Below are 18,503 nucleotides of genomic sequence, written 5' to 3'. Positions count from 1 at the left end.
GTATAAAAAAAAAAAAAAAAGGGGGGCGCTAGTAGGTGGTCTTTCCATCGTGGTGTGATCTTCGCTTTTGTCAGTTGATTGTGTAAGTTAGGTTATTGTTAGGTTGCAGTGGGCGTTCTGTACACACGCTTGCAGCATTTATACTGTACACACTCTCGTAGAAATGATATATTGTGCACACGCTCCTAGCAATAATACTGTGCACACGTTCGTAGCATTTCTTTGTTGTACATACGCTAGTAGCTTATATACTGTACACACGCTTGTAGTTCTCATACTGTACACACCCTAGTAGCATTTACACACTACACACGCTAGTAGCGTTTATACTGTACACGCTAGTAGAACTTATACTGTACATGCTCGTAGCATTTTTTACTGTACACGCTCGTAGCGTTAATACTGTACACGCTCGTAGCATTAATACTGTACACGCTCGTAGCATTAATATTGTACACGCTAGTAGCATTAATACTGTACACACGCTAGTAGCATTAATACTGTACACACGCTAGTAGCATCTATACTGTACACACGCTCACTACTTTAATACTGTACACACGCTCGTAGCATTTATACTGTACACACACTAGCAACATTTATTCTGTACACACGCTAGTAGCATTAATTCTGTACACATGTTCGTAGCATTTATACTGTACAGACACTCGTAGCATTTATACGGCACACGCTCATAGCATATATATTGTACACTCGCTCGTTCGATTCATACTGTACACACGCTTGCACATACTTGTAGGATTTATATTGTACACAATTGCACATGCTTGTAGGGTTTATATTGTACATGCTGGTAGGATTATACTACACACGTGCTTGTTGGGTTGATTCTGTACACATTCCCGTAGGAATTATATTGTGTACACGCTCGTAGGTTTTTACTGTACACACGCTCGTAGGATTATACTGTACACACACTCGTAGGGTTTGTGCTGTACATGCTCGTAGGATTTATACAGTACACACGCTCGTAGGATATATATATGCTTCACACGCTTGTAGGTTTATACTGTATACGCGCTCGTAGGGTTTTGTACTGTACATGCTCGTAGGATTTAGACAGTACACACGCTCGTAGGTGTTGTACGATACACACGCTCGTAGTATTTATACTGTACACTCGCTCGTAGGTGTTGTACGGTACACACGCTCGTAGTATTTATACTGTACACTCGCTCGTAGGTGTTGTACGGTACACACGCTCGTAAGTTTTTATGGTGCACGCTCGTAGGGTTGTATTGCACGGGTGTTCGTGGGAGCCATGCTGTGCGTGCGCTCGTGGCATGCGTGCTACATACACTGCAGTGTTTGCGCGGGTTATTGGGCTTGTAGCATTTGTACCACACACATGCTCGTACAGTGCACGGAGTGTTGTCTTGTGCGTAGGCATGTGGTCATATAGTTACTGCATCCATGCATATCGTTGATTATTGGTGTTGACCAAACGTGCATGCGCTTTGGTTGTACATGTGCGCATGTGGTTAGCATGACTATAAGTTCGTCAAGTTTCTTGGTACAGTCGCTCATGGCTGTTTTACAACATAGTTTCTGTACATATGCACATAATTGTTCTGTGCATATTTGTGTATAGTAGCGCCGGGTTTACGTGCATAGTTTATTCTGGGCGTTCGCTCATATAGTTTGTTTGTGTATTCGCACATAATTTATTCGGTCTATACGCTCAGGGTTTCAGTGCATACTCTCATCGCCCTGTTCTTGAGTTGTCGTGGCAGCCCTGCATACCCGCATACGGGTCATCCGGTGTATATGTGCACAGTAGTTCGGGCATACATCCATAGTTCATCTTTTGGATACGCGCACATAATATTGTACGGTGCGTACGCTCACATGATTATTAGGTGCCCACATAGCATGTTCCGTACATACCAGCATGTAGTTTGTTCCTGCATGTTCGCATAGTTAGTTTGTGCTTATGCCCATATAGCTTGTTCTGTATGTACGCTCCGAGTTATTCTATGCATACGCGCACACATTTGTACGGCATATGTTCACTTAGTTCTGTGCATACGAGCATAGTTGTTTTGGCATACGTTGATTTAGTCCTGTGCGTGCGCGCAAATAGTTTGTTCTGTATATTCGCTTACATAGTTGTCAAGTGCACACGCTCAAAGTTTTGTGCGTACTCACTTAATCTGTTCTATGGATATGCTCTTGTAGTTGATTTAAGTTGTTCGGTGTATCTTCTCATAATTTTTCACTACATATGCTCGTTCATGCATATGTTATGTTATGATGTTTAGGCAATTTACCCATGTCTTTGAGACTGAGCAGGTTTTTCAGCATTGTGCGAGTCCGGGCACGCATTATTCGGTGGGTCACCATGTTTTGTTAACATTTGGGTCGTGTATACGAGGGTATAGGTTTCAGTTTATTATTTGCCACGTAAATACTAGTAGCTATTGTCACGATGCCGGCTGGCAGGTAGTGGATCGTCTGTGCCAGAGAGGGATGGGCGAGGACCGCGCTAGTGGACCGTTTCTAAGCCACTACAGGTTTTCACCAGAGCCCGCCGCAAAGCGGGATGGTCTTGCTGCGGCGGTAGTGACCAGGTCGTATCCACTAGCAACGGCTCACCTCTCTGACTGCTGAAGATAGGCGAGGTACAAGGGAGTAGGCAGAAGCAAGGTCGGACGTAGCAGAAGGTCGGGGCAGGCAGCAAGGATCGTAGTCAGGGGCAACGGCAGGAGGTCAGGAACACGGGCTAGGAACAGACAAGGGAACGCTTTCACTAGGCACTAAGGCAACAAGATCCGGCCATGGATCCCGCTGAAGATCCTACACTGGTCGCCCAGCTAGCCCTAAAGATCGCCCAACGAGATCAACAGCTGGCATACTTGACCTCCGAGGCACTGCGTCTTCAGTCACAGATACAGCAGCTGCAGCCGCAGATACAGCAACAGCTACAGCTGCAACTACCATCTCCTCCGCCGGCTCCTGCAACTCCTCCGCAGCAACCGGCCGTTCCTAACCCCTGCTTGTCCCTGCCGGACAAATTTGGCGTAAAGATCGCCCAACGAGATCAACAGCTGGCATACTTGATCTCCGAGACACAGCGTCTTCAGTCACAGATACAGCAGCTGCTGCCGCAGATACAGCAACTTCAGTCACAGCTACAGCTGCAACAACCATCTCCTCCGCCGGCTCCTGCAACTCCTCCGCAGCAACCGGCCGTTCTTAACCCCTGCTTGTCCCTGCCGGACAAATTTGATGGGGACCGCAATGATTCTGCCACAGCCACAGTCCAGTCCTTCTTCGCTGAGGTCCGTGGTGTCTTCGAGGAGCCTGCCCGAGCTTCTTCTGCCGAGATTGCCCTGCTGAACCTGGCCCAGGGTGTTTCTTCCGTTGGCGAGTACGCCATTCAGTTCCGTGCTCTTGCTTACGAGTTGTCCTGGAATAGTGAGGTTCTCTGCGCGACCTTTAAAAAAGGCCTATCCAGCAACATTAAAGATGTTCTGGCCGCACGAGAGACTCCTGCTGACCTACATGAACTCATTCATCTTGCCACTCGCATTGACATGCGTTCTTCCGGATGGCGTCTGGAGCTCCGCCTGGATATGGACTTTGTTCGCATGAAGCGTTTTTTCTCCCCGGCTCCTCTCTCCTCTGGTCCTCTGCAATCCGTTCCTGTGCTTCCCGCCGCGGAGGCTATGCAAGTTGACCGGTCTCGCTTGACACCTCAAGAGAGGACACGACGCCGCATGGAGAATCTTTGCCTGTACTATGCCGGTACCGAACACTTCCTGAAGGATTGTCCTATCCGTCCTCCCCGCCTGGAAAGACGTACGCTGACTCCGCACAAAGGTGACACAGTTCTTGATGTCAACTCTGCTTCTCCACGCCTTACTGTGCCTGTGCGGATATCTGCCTCTACCTTCTCCTTCTCTACTATGGTCTTCTTGGATTCCGGATCTGCAGGAAATTTTTTTTTGGCCTCTCTTATCAACAGGTTCTACGTCCCTGTGACCAGTCTCGCCAGACCCCTCTACATCTATTGTTTTAACAATAAAAGATTGGACTGTCTCGTGCGTTTCCGCACAGAACCCCTCCTAATGTGCATCGGACCTCATCACGGAAAAATTAAGTATTTTTTCCTCAGGTTCTTTGGCCCCAAGAAGAGGGGGAGACCCAAGGGGGGGGGGGTACTGTTACGCCGAGCGCTCCGGGTCCCCGTTCTTCCCCGGAGCGCTCGCCTCATTCTCGTTGCTGCAGCGCCCCGGTCAGATCCACTGACCGGGTGCGCTGCGGTACCGCCTCCAGCCGGGATGCGATTCGCGATGCGGGTGGCGCCCGCTCGCGATGCGCACCCCGGTCCCCGTACCTGACTCGCTCTCCGTCGGTCCTGTCCCGGCGCGCGCGGCTCCGCTCCCTAGGGCGCGCGCGCGCCGGGTCTCTGCGATTTAAAGGGCCAGTGCACCAATGTTGGTGCCTGGCCCAATCTTCCCAATTACCAATTAGTCTGATCACCTGTGCACTTCCCTATATTACCTCACTTCCCCTGCACTCCCTTGCCGGATCTTGTTGCCCTTGTGCCTAGTGAAAGCGTTTTGTGTGTTTAAAGCCTGTGTACCAGAACTTCTGCTATCTCCCCTGACTACGAACCTTGCCGCCTGCCCCCGACCTTCTGCTACGTCCGACTTTGCTTCTGCCTACTCCCTTGTACCTCGCCTATCTTCAGCAGTCAGAGAGGTGAGCCGTTGCTAGTGGATACGACCTGGTCACTACCGCCGCAGCAAGACCATCCCGCTTTGCGGCGGGCTCTGGTGAAAACCTGTAGTGGCTTAGAACCGGTCCACTAGCGCGGTCCTCGCCATCCCTCTCTGGCACAGAGGATCCACTACCTGCCAGCCGGCATCGTGACAGCTATATATATTGGATGAGGCTTTTATTCGGCTAGACCAGTCACGTCTACAGGTCAGTCCGAATACAACCTGACTCGTCTTCAGGTTGGCAATAATGTCATTATATATTGCGTTTGTTCATTGAGAATTGCTTAGTTTGTTACTGTCGTGGTTGCAACCCATCGTGGCTTCAGGTTACGGTCATATTATTAGTTACATATTTGGTTGAGTCTTTCGTTTTTTCGGCCTGTCACGTCTACAGGTCGCTTCAGCTGTAACCTGACACGACTTCAGGTTGTCGGCAATGTCATGTTATGTGTTGTGTTATTCAGTAGTCGGGTGGTGCTACAAGGGATATAGCTTATTTTCATTGTGAGTTGCCTCGTCTATATTTTAATCATGGTTACAACCTGTCTTGGCTTCAGGTTAACGGTTGTACTATTAGTTACATATTTGGTTAAGTCTTTCATTTTCGGCTTGTCACAGGTCGGTTCAGTTTCTACCTGACACGACTTCAGGTGGGTGACAACATCATTACGTTTTCATTTGTTTAATTAGCATTCGGGTCTGCATACAGGGACATAGCTTGGTTCAGTAGAGCTTTGTTTGTATCGGTTTAGGTTGACGATGGTAGTAATTACATGTTGGTTGAGTCTCATCGTCACATTAAGTGGTCGCATTGCCGATCACATTCACAGGTTGGTTACAGTGACAACCTGTCACAGGTCTAGGTTGGCGACTAGGTAGTTATTTCAAAAAGGAAAAAAAAAAAAAAAAAAAAAAGTTGGCACTTGACATGGTGCATACGGGCATAGGGTTTGTTCTCTTAGGCTTGTCACGTCTACAGCTCACAGAGAGCCTCCTACACGCAGCCTTGAATACTCACGCTACATTTTTGCAATCGATACCCAGATGATGTCTCGCATGCCATTCCATTCCTATTTGTATTCATCGGGTTTTGCCACTCTTCAAGGTATCCAAAATAATACCACATTGTTTTGCCCTGACAGGACATCATTATTTGTGTCCCATGCATCATTCTGCCTTGATGGGTACACAAAGAGGGAGGTTCGCATGATTTTGGCTGGTTGGTTAGCTGTAGCCTTAGGTAATTCCCCATTTGGCTATCGGGCAGCTAAAGTTAAGGCCTGAGGAATTTACTTGCAGATGCATGGCAGAAGTTACATGCACTTTGATGGGATGCAGATCATTACGCATTGAAATTGTGTAGTAGCGAAACGTCATTGCTCGGTCAAGTTATCATCATACGGTATTTCCAAATTACACAAGTGGCGCTCAGCTCGAGTGTTGCAGCTTGCTTTCAGCACGTCAAGGATTCGACGGGGAGCTGCCGCCGCTGTAGTTGTTTAGGGGGGCGGCACTCACCACCACTACGCGGTTTGTCAAACATGTACGTATTCTTATTAAATCATTTGGTTGTGATCCGTCCGTTGTATTCAGCCACTCGCCAGGCTTTGGGGCAGCTGTTCCAACGCCACGTCATGATGTGCCAGCTAACGTGAATAAGAAATAGGGGGCATTAGAAATCCATTATTACGTGCACTGCACCCCCAGTCCATAGTCAGAAATGGATGATGCATTTCAGTTATCGGTGTGGTGATTACTATGTGAGTTAATAGCGCTTTGTTCTCATTATGAGTTTTGCCCTCTATTTTTCAGGTGTACTCCTACGCGGCAGTATATGGCACACATCTAACTGCCTAGATAGGTTACAGGATTAATAGGAATAGGAGTTTGGTATGAGGTTCTGTTAGGTAGGCTCGCTATTTCTATGAGCACCGACCACAAGTGTGAAGGCTAATTATTATTAGCCTGTGTTTGTGGGAGGGGCGTGGATTTCGCTATAAGAACCCGCGGCAGCTCCTGTGTCTGACGCCGCGGGTTCTTCACGTCCCACCCAACCCTCCCTCAATATCATTTCACTCCATGACTATCATTACACATCAGGGTATGCCCTCTATTTTTCAGGTGTACTCCTACGCGGCAGTATATGGCACACATCTAACTGCCTAGATAGGTTACAGGATTAATAGGAATAGGAGTTTGGTATGAGGTTCTGTTAGGTAGGCTCGCTATTTCTATGAGCACCGACCACAAGTGTGAAGGCTAATTATTATTAGCCTGTGTTTGTGGGAGGGGCGTGGATTTCGCTATAAGAACCCGCGGCAGCTCCTGTGTCTGACGCCGCGGGTTCTTCACGTCCCACCCAACCCTCCCTCAATATCATTTCACTCCATGACTATCATTACACATCAGGGTATGCCCTCTATTTTTCAGGTGTACTCCTACGCGGCAGTATATGGCACACATCTAACTGCCTAGATAGGTTACAGGATTAATAGGAATAGGAGTTTGGTATGAGGTTCTGTTAGGTAGGCTCGCTATTTCTATGAGCACCGACCACAAGTGTGAAGGCTAATTATTATTAGCCTGTGTTTGTGGGAGGGGCGTGGATTTCGCTATAAGAACCCGCGGCAGCTCCTGTGTCTGACGCCGCGGGTTCTTCACGTCCCACCCAACCCTCCCTCAATATCATTTCACTCCATGACTATCATTACACATCAGGGTATGCCCTCTATTTTTCAGGTGTACTCCTACGCGGCAGTATATGGCACACATCTAACTGCCTAGATAGGTTACAGGATTAATAGGAATAGGAGTTTGGTATGAGGTTCTGTTAGGTAGGCTCGCTATTTCTATGAGCACCGACCACAAATATATATATATTGTTAGGATTCGGCTAGCTGGATGTGGATCCTCTGTGTCAGCGAGGGATTGGCGTGGACCGTGTCGGTGGACCGGTTCTAGGGTTGCTACTGGTATTCACCAGAGCCCGCCGTAAAGCGGGATGGTCTTGCTGCGGCGGTAGCAACCAGGTCGTATCCACCGGTAATGGCTCAACCTCGCTGACTGCTGAGAAGGCGTGGGACAGAAGGACTAGACAGAGGCAAGGTCAGACGTAGCAGAAGGTCGGGGCAGGCGGCAAGGTTCGTAGTCAATGGCGATATCAAGAGGTCAGAAACACTGGTAAGGCAAAGACTATAACGCTTTCTCTGGCACAAGGCAACAAGATCCGGCAAGGAAGGAAAGGGGAAGTGAGGTTATATGGACAGGGAGCAGGTGGAAGCTAATTAGACTGATTGGGCCAGGCACCAATCACTGGTGCACTGGCCCTTTAAATCTTAGAGAGCTGGCACGCGCGCGCCCTAGAGAGCGGAGCCGCGCGCGCCAGAACATGACAGCCGGGGACCGGGACGGGTAAGTGGCTTGGGATGCGATTCGCGAGCGGGCGCGTCCCGCTATGCGAATCGCATCCCCATCGTGAATGTCAGTGCAGCGCTCCCGGTCAGCGGGTCTGACTGGGGCGCTGCAGAGAGGAGAACGCCGCGAGCGCTCCGGGGAGGAGCAGGGACCCGGAGCGCTCGGCGTAACAGTACCCCCCCCCCTTAGGTCTCCCCCTCTTTTTGTCTCCTTGTCCCTTCAAAAGAGACGAGAACATAGGGGACACCTCTTGAGTCTCCTTCTGGAACAAAAAGAAGTCCTGGGTAGCTACACCAGCGGCAGGTAGTTCAGAAGGAATGGGAATGGGGAGGGAAAGCAGAGGGTGAATCATGTCACAGGGCAGAGTGTCACCAGGACGGGGGCTATGAGGAGGCACGGCACAGTCCTGATAGGCCTTGGGGAGACCAGGCACAGGAGGAGACACTGAGGCCCGACAGACGGGACTGGGTGCAGACGTGAGGCATTTCTTGTGGCAAGCAGAACCCCAATTCTTGATCTCCCCGGTGGTCCAGTCAAGGGTGGGAGAATGATGCTGGAGCCATGGCAGACCGAGGAGGACTTCAGAGGTGCAGTTGGGCAGGACGAAAAATTCTGTTTTCTCTTGATGCAGTCCAATGCTCATAAGCAAGGGCTCTGTGCGGTAACGCACAGTGCAGTCCAACTTCACTCCGTTGACCGAAGAAATGTAGAGCGGCTTAATGAGACGGGTCCCTGGGATGCAAACCTATTCACCAAAGAGGCCAGAATAAAATTTCCAGAAGAACCAGAGTCCAAGAAGGCCACGGCTGAGAAGGAGGAGTTGGCAGAAGGAGAAATCCGCACGGGCACAGTGAGACGTGGAGAAGCAGACTTCGTACCAAGAGACGCCACACCCACGTGAGCTGGGTGCGTGCCTGCGTTTCCCAGACATGGAGGATGAATAGGGAAATCCACCAAGAAATGTTCGGTACTAGCGCAGTACAGACATAAATTTTTATCCCTACGGCGAGTCCTCTCTTCATGGGTCAGGCGAAACCGATCCACTTGCATAGCCTCCTCGGCGGGAGGCACAGGGGTAGATTGCAAAGGATACTGTGAGAGAAATGCCAAGAGATCAAGGTCTTTTTCCTGGCGGAGCTCCTGGTGTCTTTCAGAAAAACGCATGTCAATGCGGGTGGCCAAATGGATAAGTTCTTGCAGGTTGGCAGGAATCTCTCGTGCGGCCAGCACATCCTTGATGTTACTGGATAGGCCTTTTTTAAAGGTCGCACAGAGGGCCTCGTTATTCCAAGATAATTCGGAGGCGAGAGTACGAAATTGGATGGCGAACTCGCCTACTGAAGAATTACCCTGGACCAGGTTCAGCAGGGCAGTCTCGGCAGAAGAAGCTCGGGCTGGTTCCTCAAACACACTACGGACTTCAGCGAAGAAGGACTGGACTGTGGCTGTGGCAGGATCATTGCGGTCCCAGAGCGGTATGGCCCAAGACAAGGCCTTTCCAGACAGAAGACTCACTACGAACGCCACCTTAGACCGTTCTGTAGGAAATTGGTCCGACAAAATCTCCATATGTAGGGAACATTGAGACAGGAAGCCACGGCAGAGTCTAGAGTCCCCATCAAATTTGTCCGGCAGGGACAAGCGGAGGCTAGGAGCGGCCACTCGCTGCGGAGGAGGTGCAGGAGCTGGCGGAGGAGATGGCTGCTGCTGTAGCAGTGGCAGAAGTTGCTGTAACATGGCGGTCAACTGCGACAGCTGCTGTCCTTGTTGGGCAATTTGCTGCGATTGCTGAGCGACCACCGTGAATAGGTCAGCGAGACTCGGCAGCGGCACCTCAGCGGGATCCATGGCCGGATCTACTGTCACGATTCGGCTAGCTGGATGTGGATCCTCTGTGTCAGCGAGGGATTGGCGTGGACCGTGTCGGTGGACCGGTTCTAGGGTTTCTACTGGTATTCACCAGAGCCCGCCGCAAAGCGGGATGGTCTTGCTGCGGCGGTAGCAACCAGGACAGAAGGACTAGACAGAGGCAAGGTCAGACGTAGCAGAAGGTCGGGGCAGGCGGCAAGGTTCGTAGTCAATGGCGATATCAAGAGGTCAGAAACACTGGTAAGGCAAAGACTATAACGCTTTCTCTGGCACAAGGCAACAAGATCCGGCAAGGAAGGAAAGGGGAAGTGAGGTTATATGGACAGGGAGCAGGTGGAAGCTAATTAGACTGATTGGGCCAGGCACCAATCACTGACGCACTGGCCCTTTAAATCTTAGAGAGCTGGCGCGCGTGCGCCCTAGAGAGTGCAGCCGCGCGTGCCAGAACATGACAGCCGGGGACCAGGACGGGTAAGTGGCTTGGGATGCGATTCGCGAGCGGGCACGTCCCGCTATGCGAATCGCATCCCCATCGTGAATGTCAGTGCAGCGCTCCCGGTCAGCGGGTCTGACCGGGGCGCTGCAGAGAGGAGAACGCCACGAGCGCTTTGGGGAGGAGCAGGGACCCTTACAAGATACTGCAACATTTTATGATTTGCATCTGCATCACTGGACTAATGCGGCTACTCAAATTTACTATATATATATATATATATATATATATATATATAATCCTTGGTCATGAACCCCCTCTCCTTTTTTAATATCTAAACATATGTAATTCACCTCAACACAGGTAAATTTCTAATTTTTTCTGCATAATTTGTGTTATTAAATACTACCATGCACCGTCACCTTATACATGCTCCCTAATTTCACTTTGTACCTAAGCTATGCTCCCAGTAGTTCATTATTCATATATACCCCTTGTCATGTCTCATTGCACCCTGTGCTGTATGCCCCATGACACTGTGCATAAGCACAAATTGTGGCTTCTTTTTGCGGGCCACCATATACTATGACAGCATTTCACAGCTGATCACATCCCCACTTCCATTCCGATCCCTGTATACTACGGGGCATGAAGCTAGACACGCCCCGTGCCCTGATTGGCTAGATGCAAGTCACATGACCGGCCTCCACAGCTACGCATCCTTAGCGACGCTTGTGCCGGCGCACAAGCCGGCAATCCTCCACTTCGGACAGCGTAATTCCCGAACTACGGACAGCCGAATCCCACTTCAAAACGCGTCATCTGTCCTTTTTATTATTTTTATGCAAATAAACAACCGTTTCTAATAACTCAAGGTATGTTTGGCCTTATTCCAACATCTGATGACCAAGCTGGCAGCACCTGGACTACACAGGTCCTCTCTCCTTGATGATCCCAACTGTGAAGCATGGAGGTGGAAACATCATTCTTTGGGGCTGCTTTTCTGCAAAGGGGACAGGACGACTGCACCGTATTGAGAAGAGGATGGATGAGGCCATGTATCGCAAGATCTTGGCCAACAACCTCCTTCCCTCAGTAAGAGCAGTGAAGATGGATCATGGCTTGATCTTCTAGCATGACAAGAACCCGAAAAACACAGCCAGGGCAACTAAGCAGTGGCTCCCCAAGAAGCATCTCAAGGTCCTAGAGTGGCCTAGCCAGTCTCCAGATCTGAACCCAATAGAAAATCTTTGGCGGGAGCTGAAAGTCCCGATTGCCCAGTGATAACCCCAAAACCTAAAAGATCTGGAGAAGGTCTGGATAAGGCATGGAGGAGTGGGCCAAGATCCTTGCTGCAGTGTACACAAACCTGGTCAAGAACTACAGGAAACATTTTATCTTTGTAATTGCAAACAAAGCTTTCTGTACCAAATATTAAGTTATGCTGATGTATCAAATACTTGCAATAAAATGCAAATGCATTCTTTTTTAAATCACACAGTGTGATTTTCTTGATTTTTGTTTTAGATTCTGACTCTCACAGTTGAAGAGTACCTATGATAAAAATTACAGACCTGCTTCACAGTTGGTATGAGATGTTGGAGCTGTAATGCTGTGTTTGGTTTTCACCAAACATAGCACTAGTGATGAGCGGCAGGGGGTATATTCGAATTTGCGATATTTCGCAAATATATGGACGAATATTCGTTCTATGTTCGCGAAATTCGCATATTTGTTCACTTTTCCTTTCAATGCGGAAATCGTACTGAAATTTGTATAGTGCATATGCGCAATTATATCTTTCAACTAACTAACACTATAACCTACACTAGAACCTATCTGCTAAACTAACCTACCCTATCTAACACTAACTATCAATTCAGTGTATAATTTGATTTGCTTTAAAAAAAAAAAAGCACAGCACAGACAGTGGCCCTCAGTTACTATTGCAAACCCGACATGTTTTGTCGGGTTGTGTGCCAGATTCTGTCTCATTGCGCCAGAAAATCTGTCTGCACCAGATTTTGCACCAGAAATTGTGCCAGAATTGAACTCTCCATTTTGCTAAGAAAAGCCGAAAAGGGGGTGTGACCGCCTGGGAAAGGGGGGCGTGGCTTCCGAAAGTGGGCGTGTTCCCGACATTTTCACAAAAACCCAACATATTTACTAAGGTTTCCATAGAAAATGTGGTGGATTTCAGCTGAGGAAAACCCTACAGATCAGAGCATGTGTAAAAAAAGGCATAATGTAGGGAAAGTGGAAAATGTAGGGAAACCTTAATACCTAAACACCTTAAGGACGCAGGACGTAAATGTACATCCTGGTGCGGTGGTACTTAACGCACCAGGACGTACATTTACGTCCTGTGCATAACCGCGGGCATCGGAGCGATGCCCGTGTCATGCGCGGCTGATCCCGGCTGCTGTTCGCAGCCAGGGACCCACCGGCAATGGCCGACGCCCGCGATCTCCAGCGTCCGCCATTAACCCCTTAGGTGCCGGGATCAATACAGATCCCGGCATCTGCGGCAGTGCGCGATTTCAATGAATGATCAGATCGCCCGCAGCGCTGCTGCGGGGATCCGATCATTCAGAATGCCACACGGAGGTCCCCTCACCTTCCTCCCTCCGGCTCCCGGCGTCTCCTGCTCTGGTCTGAGATCGTGCAGACCAGAACAGAAGATGACCGATAACACTGATCTGTTCTATGTCCTATACATAGAACAGATCAGTATTAGCAATCATGGTATTGCTATGAATAGTCCCCTATGAGGACTATTCAAGTGTAAAAAAAAATGTAAAAAAATGTAAAAGTAAAAGTTAAAAAAAGTGAAAATCCCCTCCCCCAATAAAAAAGTAAAACGTCCGTTTTTTCCTATTTTACCCCCAAAAAGCGTAAAAAATTAATTTAATAGACATATTTGGTATCGCCGCGTGCGTAAATGTCCGAACTATTAAAATAAAATGTTAATGATCCCGTACGGTGAACGGCGTGAACGTAAAAAAAAAAAAAAGTCCAAAATTGCTACTTTTTTAATACATTTTATAAAAAAAAATTATAAAAAATTTATTAAAAGTTTTTTATATGCAAATGTGGTATCAAGAAAAAGTACAGATCATGGCGCAAAAAATGGCATACTGCCGCTTAGACGAAAAAATAAAAAAGTTAGAGGTCATCAAAATAAAGGGATTATAAACGTACTAATTTGGTTAAAAAGTTTGTTATTTTTTTTAAGCGCAACAATAATAGAAAAGTAAGTAATAATGGGTATCATTTTAATCGTATTGACCCTCAGAATAAAGAACACATGTAATTTTTACCGTAAATTGTACGGCGTGAAAACGAAACCTTCCAAAATTAGCAAAATTGCGTTTTTCTTTTTAATTTCCCCACAAAAATAGTGTTTTTTGGTTGCTATGATATAATGAGTGATGTCATTACAAAGAAAAACTGGTCGCGCAAAAAACAAGCCCTCATACTAGTCTATGGATGAAAATATAAAAGAGTTATGATTTTTAGAAGGCGAGGAGGAAAAAATGAAAACGTAAAAATTTAATTGTCTGAGTCCTTAAGGCCAAAATGGGCTGAGTCCTTAAGGGGTTAAGTAAATACAGTGGAAAATAAATTGTAGGGAATTAAAACCCACAAAGAAACCTACACAGCACTCTTAGTAAATAAGGGCCAGTGTTCAATCTCCTCTCACAACCGCATGAAACTGCAAAAAAACGCAGGTGGGCAACCTTCCTATTGGTTGCTAGGGATGTTGCTAACCTCTGACAACTGTATTTGGATCCTTCTCATTTGCCCATGAGCTAAAAGAAGGGAGGGATCAGTGTCCTCTGGAAGTGCCAATATTCACGAATGTTTGCATATACGAAATATTTGTGCTCCACACCGACTCACACAGTAAATAATAATGGAGCCTTCTTTGGACCACAAGCTGGAAGCAGGGAGGGATGATCACTTTTTTTACACAGTACATATCATTGTGATGTGTACTGTGAAGAAAAATATATAGCGATATCTTCTAAATATTCACAAAATCGTGAAGTGCCGATATTCGTGGTAAAAGTTTGCATTTCGAATATTCGTGCTCAACACTACATAGCACCATGCATTATGGCCAAATGTCTCCACTTTGGTCTGAACTATGCAAAGTACATTGTTTTTGAGGTCTTGTGGTTTGTTCTAATGCAAGAAGAGATTTTCTCTGCCAAACCTTCAAAACAAGCCATACTTGTTCAGTCTTTTTCTAACTGGACTGTCATGGACTTGAACATTTAACGCTGAGCATTGTATGGTCTGACCTGGGGGTGAATTTGCTGGATGTCCACTTCTGGTAAGAATATCAACATTCACTTGTAAACACTCTTTCTCACTGTAGGATGATGGAATTCATATTGTTTAGAAACGGCCCTATAACCTTTCCCAGATTGATGGGCAGCAACAATTGCTTTTCTAAGGTTCCTATTACACAGGACAATTAATTACCTGCCAAATAGTGATAAGCTGCATACGCCATATTCGAATTTGCAATATTTAGCGAATATATGGATGAATATTTGTCCTATATTCGCAAAATTAGCAAATTCAACATATTCTTGGTTATTTTCCCTTTGCGTAAATGTGCATCCGGATAACTATCCACCTATCTATATTATCTATCTATCCATCTATCTATCTTATCTATCTATATATCTATCCATCTATCTATCTCCTAATTCTTGGTCTATTCTTGGTCTATACAGTTTGAATATTGTCATGTCATATTCGCGAATATCGTCACTATCTATCTACCTATCTAATTTTAGTGACGATATTCGCAAATGTGAGGATACTCGCGAATATTTGCATATTCTCATATTCGCGAATATTCGCTCTCTAGTCTAATACAGTAAATAGTATAGGAGCCTTCTTTAGACCACATGATGAAAGCAGGGAGGGATGAGATCACTGTGATGTGTTCTGTGTGAAAAAAAATTTGCGAATATTCGTAATTACGAATATATAGCGCTATATTCTCCATATTCACGAATATGCAAAATTCGCAATAAATATTTGAATTGTGAATATTCACATTCAACATTACTGCCAAATAGGTCGATATCGCTCATTCATCAACTGATCATGTAGTTTTTACCTGCTAAAAAAATTATCAATTGCTGACATCAGCATGTGTAAAATGTGCGGTTGACTAATTCTGGAGAGGGCTACACAAATGATCCAGACTGTTCCTGCAGCCCTCCCAACACATTGGTCGAGTCTTGTAATAGACTCTATAAACAAGAACAGGAATATAAGATTAGCGTAATAGGGCCCTAAGATAATTGCTGATATATGATTTTATCACATGCCTGACTGCTCTAGATCGGGAAACTGCCAGAGCTTCTGCTTGTATAAAGGTGGTTTTATTTGCTGATGATCAATTAATTAAGGGCATTTAATTAGCAGCACTTGGCTGTTACCTCTCCTCTTAAAGGGGTATTCCAGGAATTTTTGACTATGCTACAGGGGCTGTAAAGTTAGTGTAGTTCATAATATAGTGTCTGTACCTGTGGGTGGTGATTTTCTTACAATTCTTTTGTGATTTTCACCCCAATATTTATTTTTAACAGCATACAAAATGACTGTTGTCTCAAATTTTTCCCAGGTTGCAATGCAGCCGAGACCTGACTCACTAGTCAGCTGATGACAGGGAACCTGTCTGCTTCAATGGGTGGAGCGATCGATTGGTGGGAGAGAGATCAATCTGCAACAAATGCAACAGCTGTAGGTACCCTTTTTAAGTGGTATTTCGATCTTAACTAACATAATTACATCAAGTTAAAGGGGTACTCCAATGTAAAACATTTTGTTTCATATTAATTGACTCCAGAAAGTTAAACAGATTTGTAAATTACTTCTATTAAAAAATCTTAATCATTTCAGTACTGATCAGCTGCTGTATACTACAGAGGAAGTTGAGTTGTTCTTTTCTGTCTGACCACAGTGCTACTCTGTCCAGAGTAGCAGCAAATGCCCATAGCAAACCTCTCCTGCTCCGGACAGTTCCTGACATGGACAGAGGTGTCAGCAGAGAGCACTGTGGTTAGACAGAAAATAACAACTTAAAGGGGTACTCCACTGGAAAACATTTTTTTTAATCAATTCTTGCCAGAAAGTTAAACAGATTTGCATATTCCTTCTATTAAAAAAAATCTTAATCCTTCCAGTACTTATCAGCTGCAGTTATGATCCACAGGAAGTTCTTTTCTTTTTTAATTTCCTTTCTGCCTGACCACAGTGCTCTCTACTGACTCCTCAGTCCATCTTAGGAACTATCCAGAGCAGAAGCAAATTCCCATAGAAAACCTATTCTGCTCTGGACAGTTTCTAAAATGGACAGGGGTTTCTGCAGAGAGCACTGTGATCAGGCAGAAAGGAAATTCAAAAAGAAAAGAACTTCCTGTGAATCATAACAGCAGCTGATAAGTACTGGAAGGATTCATATTTTTACATAGAAATAATCTACAAATCTGTTTAACTTTCTGGCACCAGTTGATCTGAAAAAAAAAAAAAAAATTCCACCGCAGTACCCCTTTAACCTCTTAAGGACCCATGACGTATGCATACGTCATCACACCCTGGGTCTTAAGGACCCATGACGTATACATACGTCATGGTCTTTTCCTGGTCTCCGCCACTCACCCGGCGGAGATCGGAAGCGGATCCCTGCTGAAATCCTTCAGCAGGGATCCAGGGCAAACGCCGAGGGGGGCCATGTCACAGACAGCCAGGACCATACTAAAGTATAGGAGCGAGGTGGCAAGCCTGCCACCTCCTCCGATCCCCTGCGATTCTTCGGTTAGTTAACCGACCAATCGCAGGGGGAGGGGCGGTTACTTCTTCCCGTCCTGCCCGGCCCCTGGAAGTCCGCAGAGGACGGGAGGAAGACTGGAGGACACGGCGGGGGACGGGGGAGTGCTGGGGCCCGGCCCCGGTACTTACCTCGTCCCTGAAGACCCGGATCCCGGCGATGAAGACGGCGGCGGCGGCGACAGGTGAGGTGATCTTCAGCCGCGGTCGGGCCCTTTACAGCAATGCACGTCACCGTAAAGCGACATGCATTACTGTATTGGGACCCTGTATACTACAACTCCCAGCATGCCCAGACAGCCCTTGGCATCTGGGCATGCTGGGAGTTGCAGTTTTGCAACATCTGGAGGTCCGCAGTTTTGGGACCACTGTGCCCTTCCAGATGTTGCAAAACTACACATCCTCAGCATGCCCTTACTGTCCAGGCATGCTGGGAGTTGTAGTTCTGTAACATCTGGCCCTTCAGATGTTGCAGAACTACAACTCCCAGCATGCCTGGACAGTTTTGGCATACTGGGAGTTGTAGTTTTGCAACATCTGGAAGGGCACAGATTGGGAACCACTGTATTAGTGGTCTGCAAACTGTAGTCCTCCAGATGTTGCAAACTACAACTCCAAGCATGGTGGGAGTTGTAGTTTGGCAACATCTGGCTCTAAAGATGTTGCCGAACTACTACTTCCAGCATGCCTGAGAATGCTGGGAGTTGTGGTTTTGCAACAACTGGAGGCACACTGGTTGGGAAACATTGTTTGTTTCCTAACTCAGTGTTTCCCAACCCGTGTGCCTCCAGCTGTTGCAAAACAATAACTAACAGCATGCACTGATAGACTGTGCATGCTGGGAGTTGTAGTTTTGCAACCGCTGGAGGTTCCCCCCCCCCTGTGAATGTACAGGGTACATTCACATGGGCAGGGGCTTACAGTGAGTATCAGGCTGCAAGTTTGCGATACAGCAAATTTTGCGCGACAGCTCAAACTCGCAGCGGGAAACTCGTTGTAACCCCCCGCCCGTGTGACTGTACCCTAAAAACACTGCACTACACTAACACAAAATAAAATAAAAAGTAAAAAACACTACATATACACATACCCCTACACAGCCCCCCTCCCCTCCCCAATAAAAATGAAAAACGTCTGGTACGCCACTGTTTCCAAAACGGAGCCTCCAGCTGTTGCAAAACAAC

The sequence above is a fragment of the Hyla sarda genome, chromosome 1 (genome assembly GCF_029499605.1).
Source record: "Hyla sarda isolate aHylSar1 chromosome 1, aHylSar1.hap1, whole genome shotgun sequence".
In the NCBI taxonomy this organism is placed as follows: Eukaryota; Metazoa; Chordata; class Amphibia; order Anura; family Hylidae; genus Hyla; species Hyla sarda.
Note: the sequence above shows the minus strand (reverse complement) of the source record.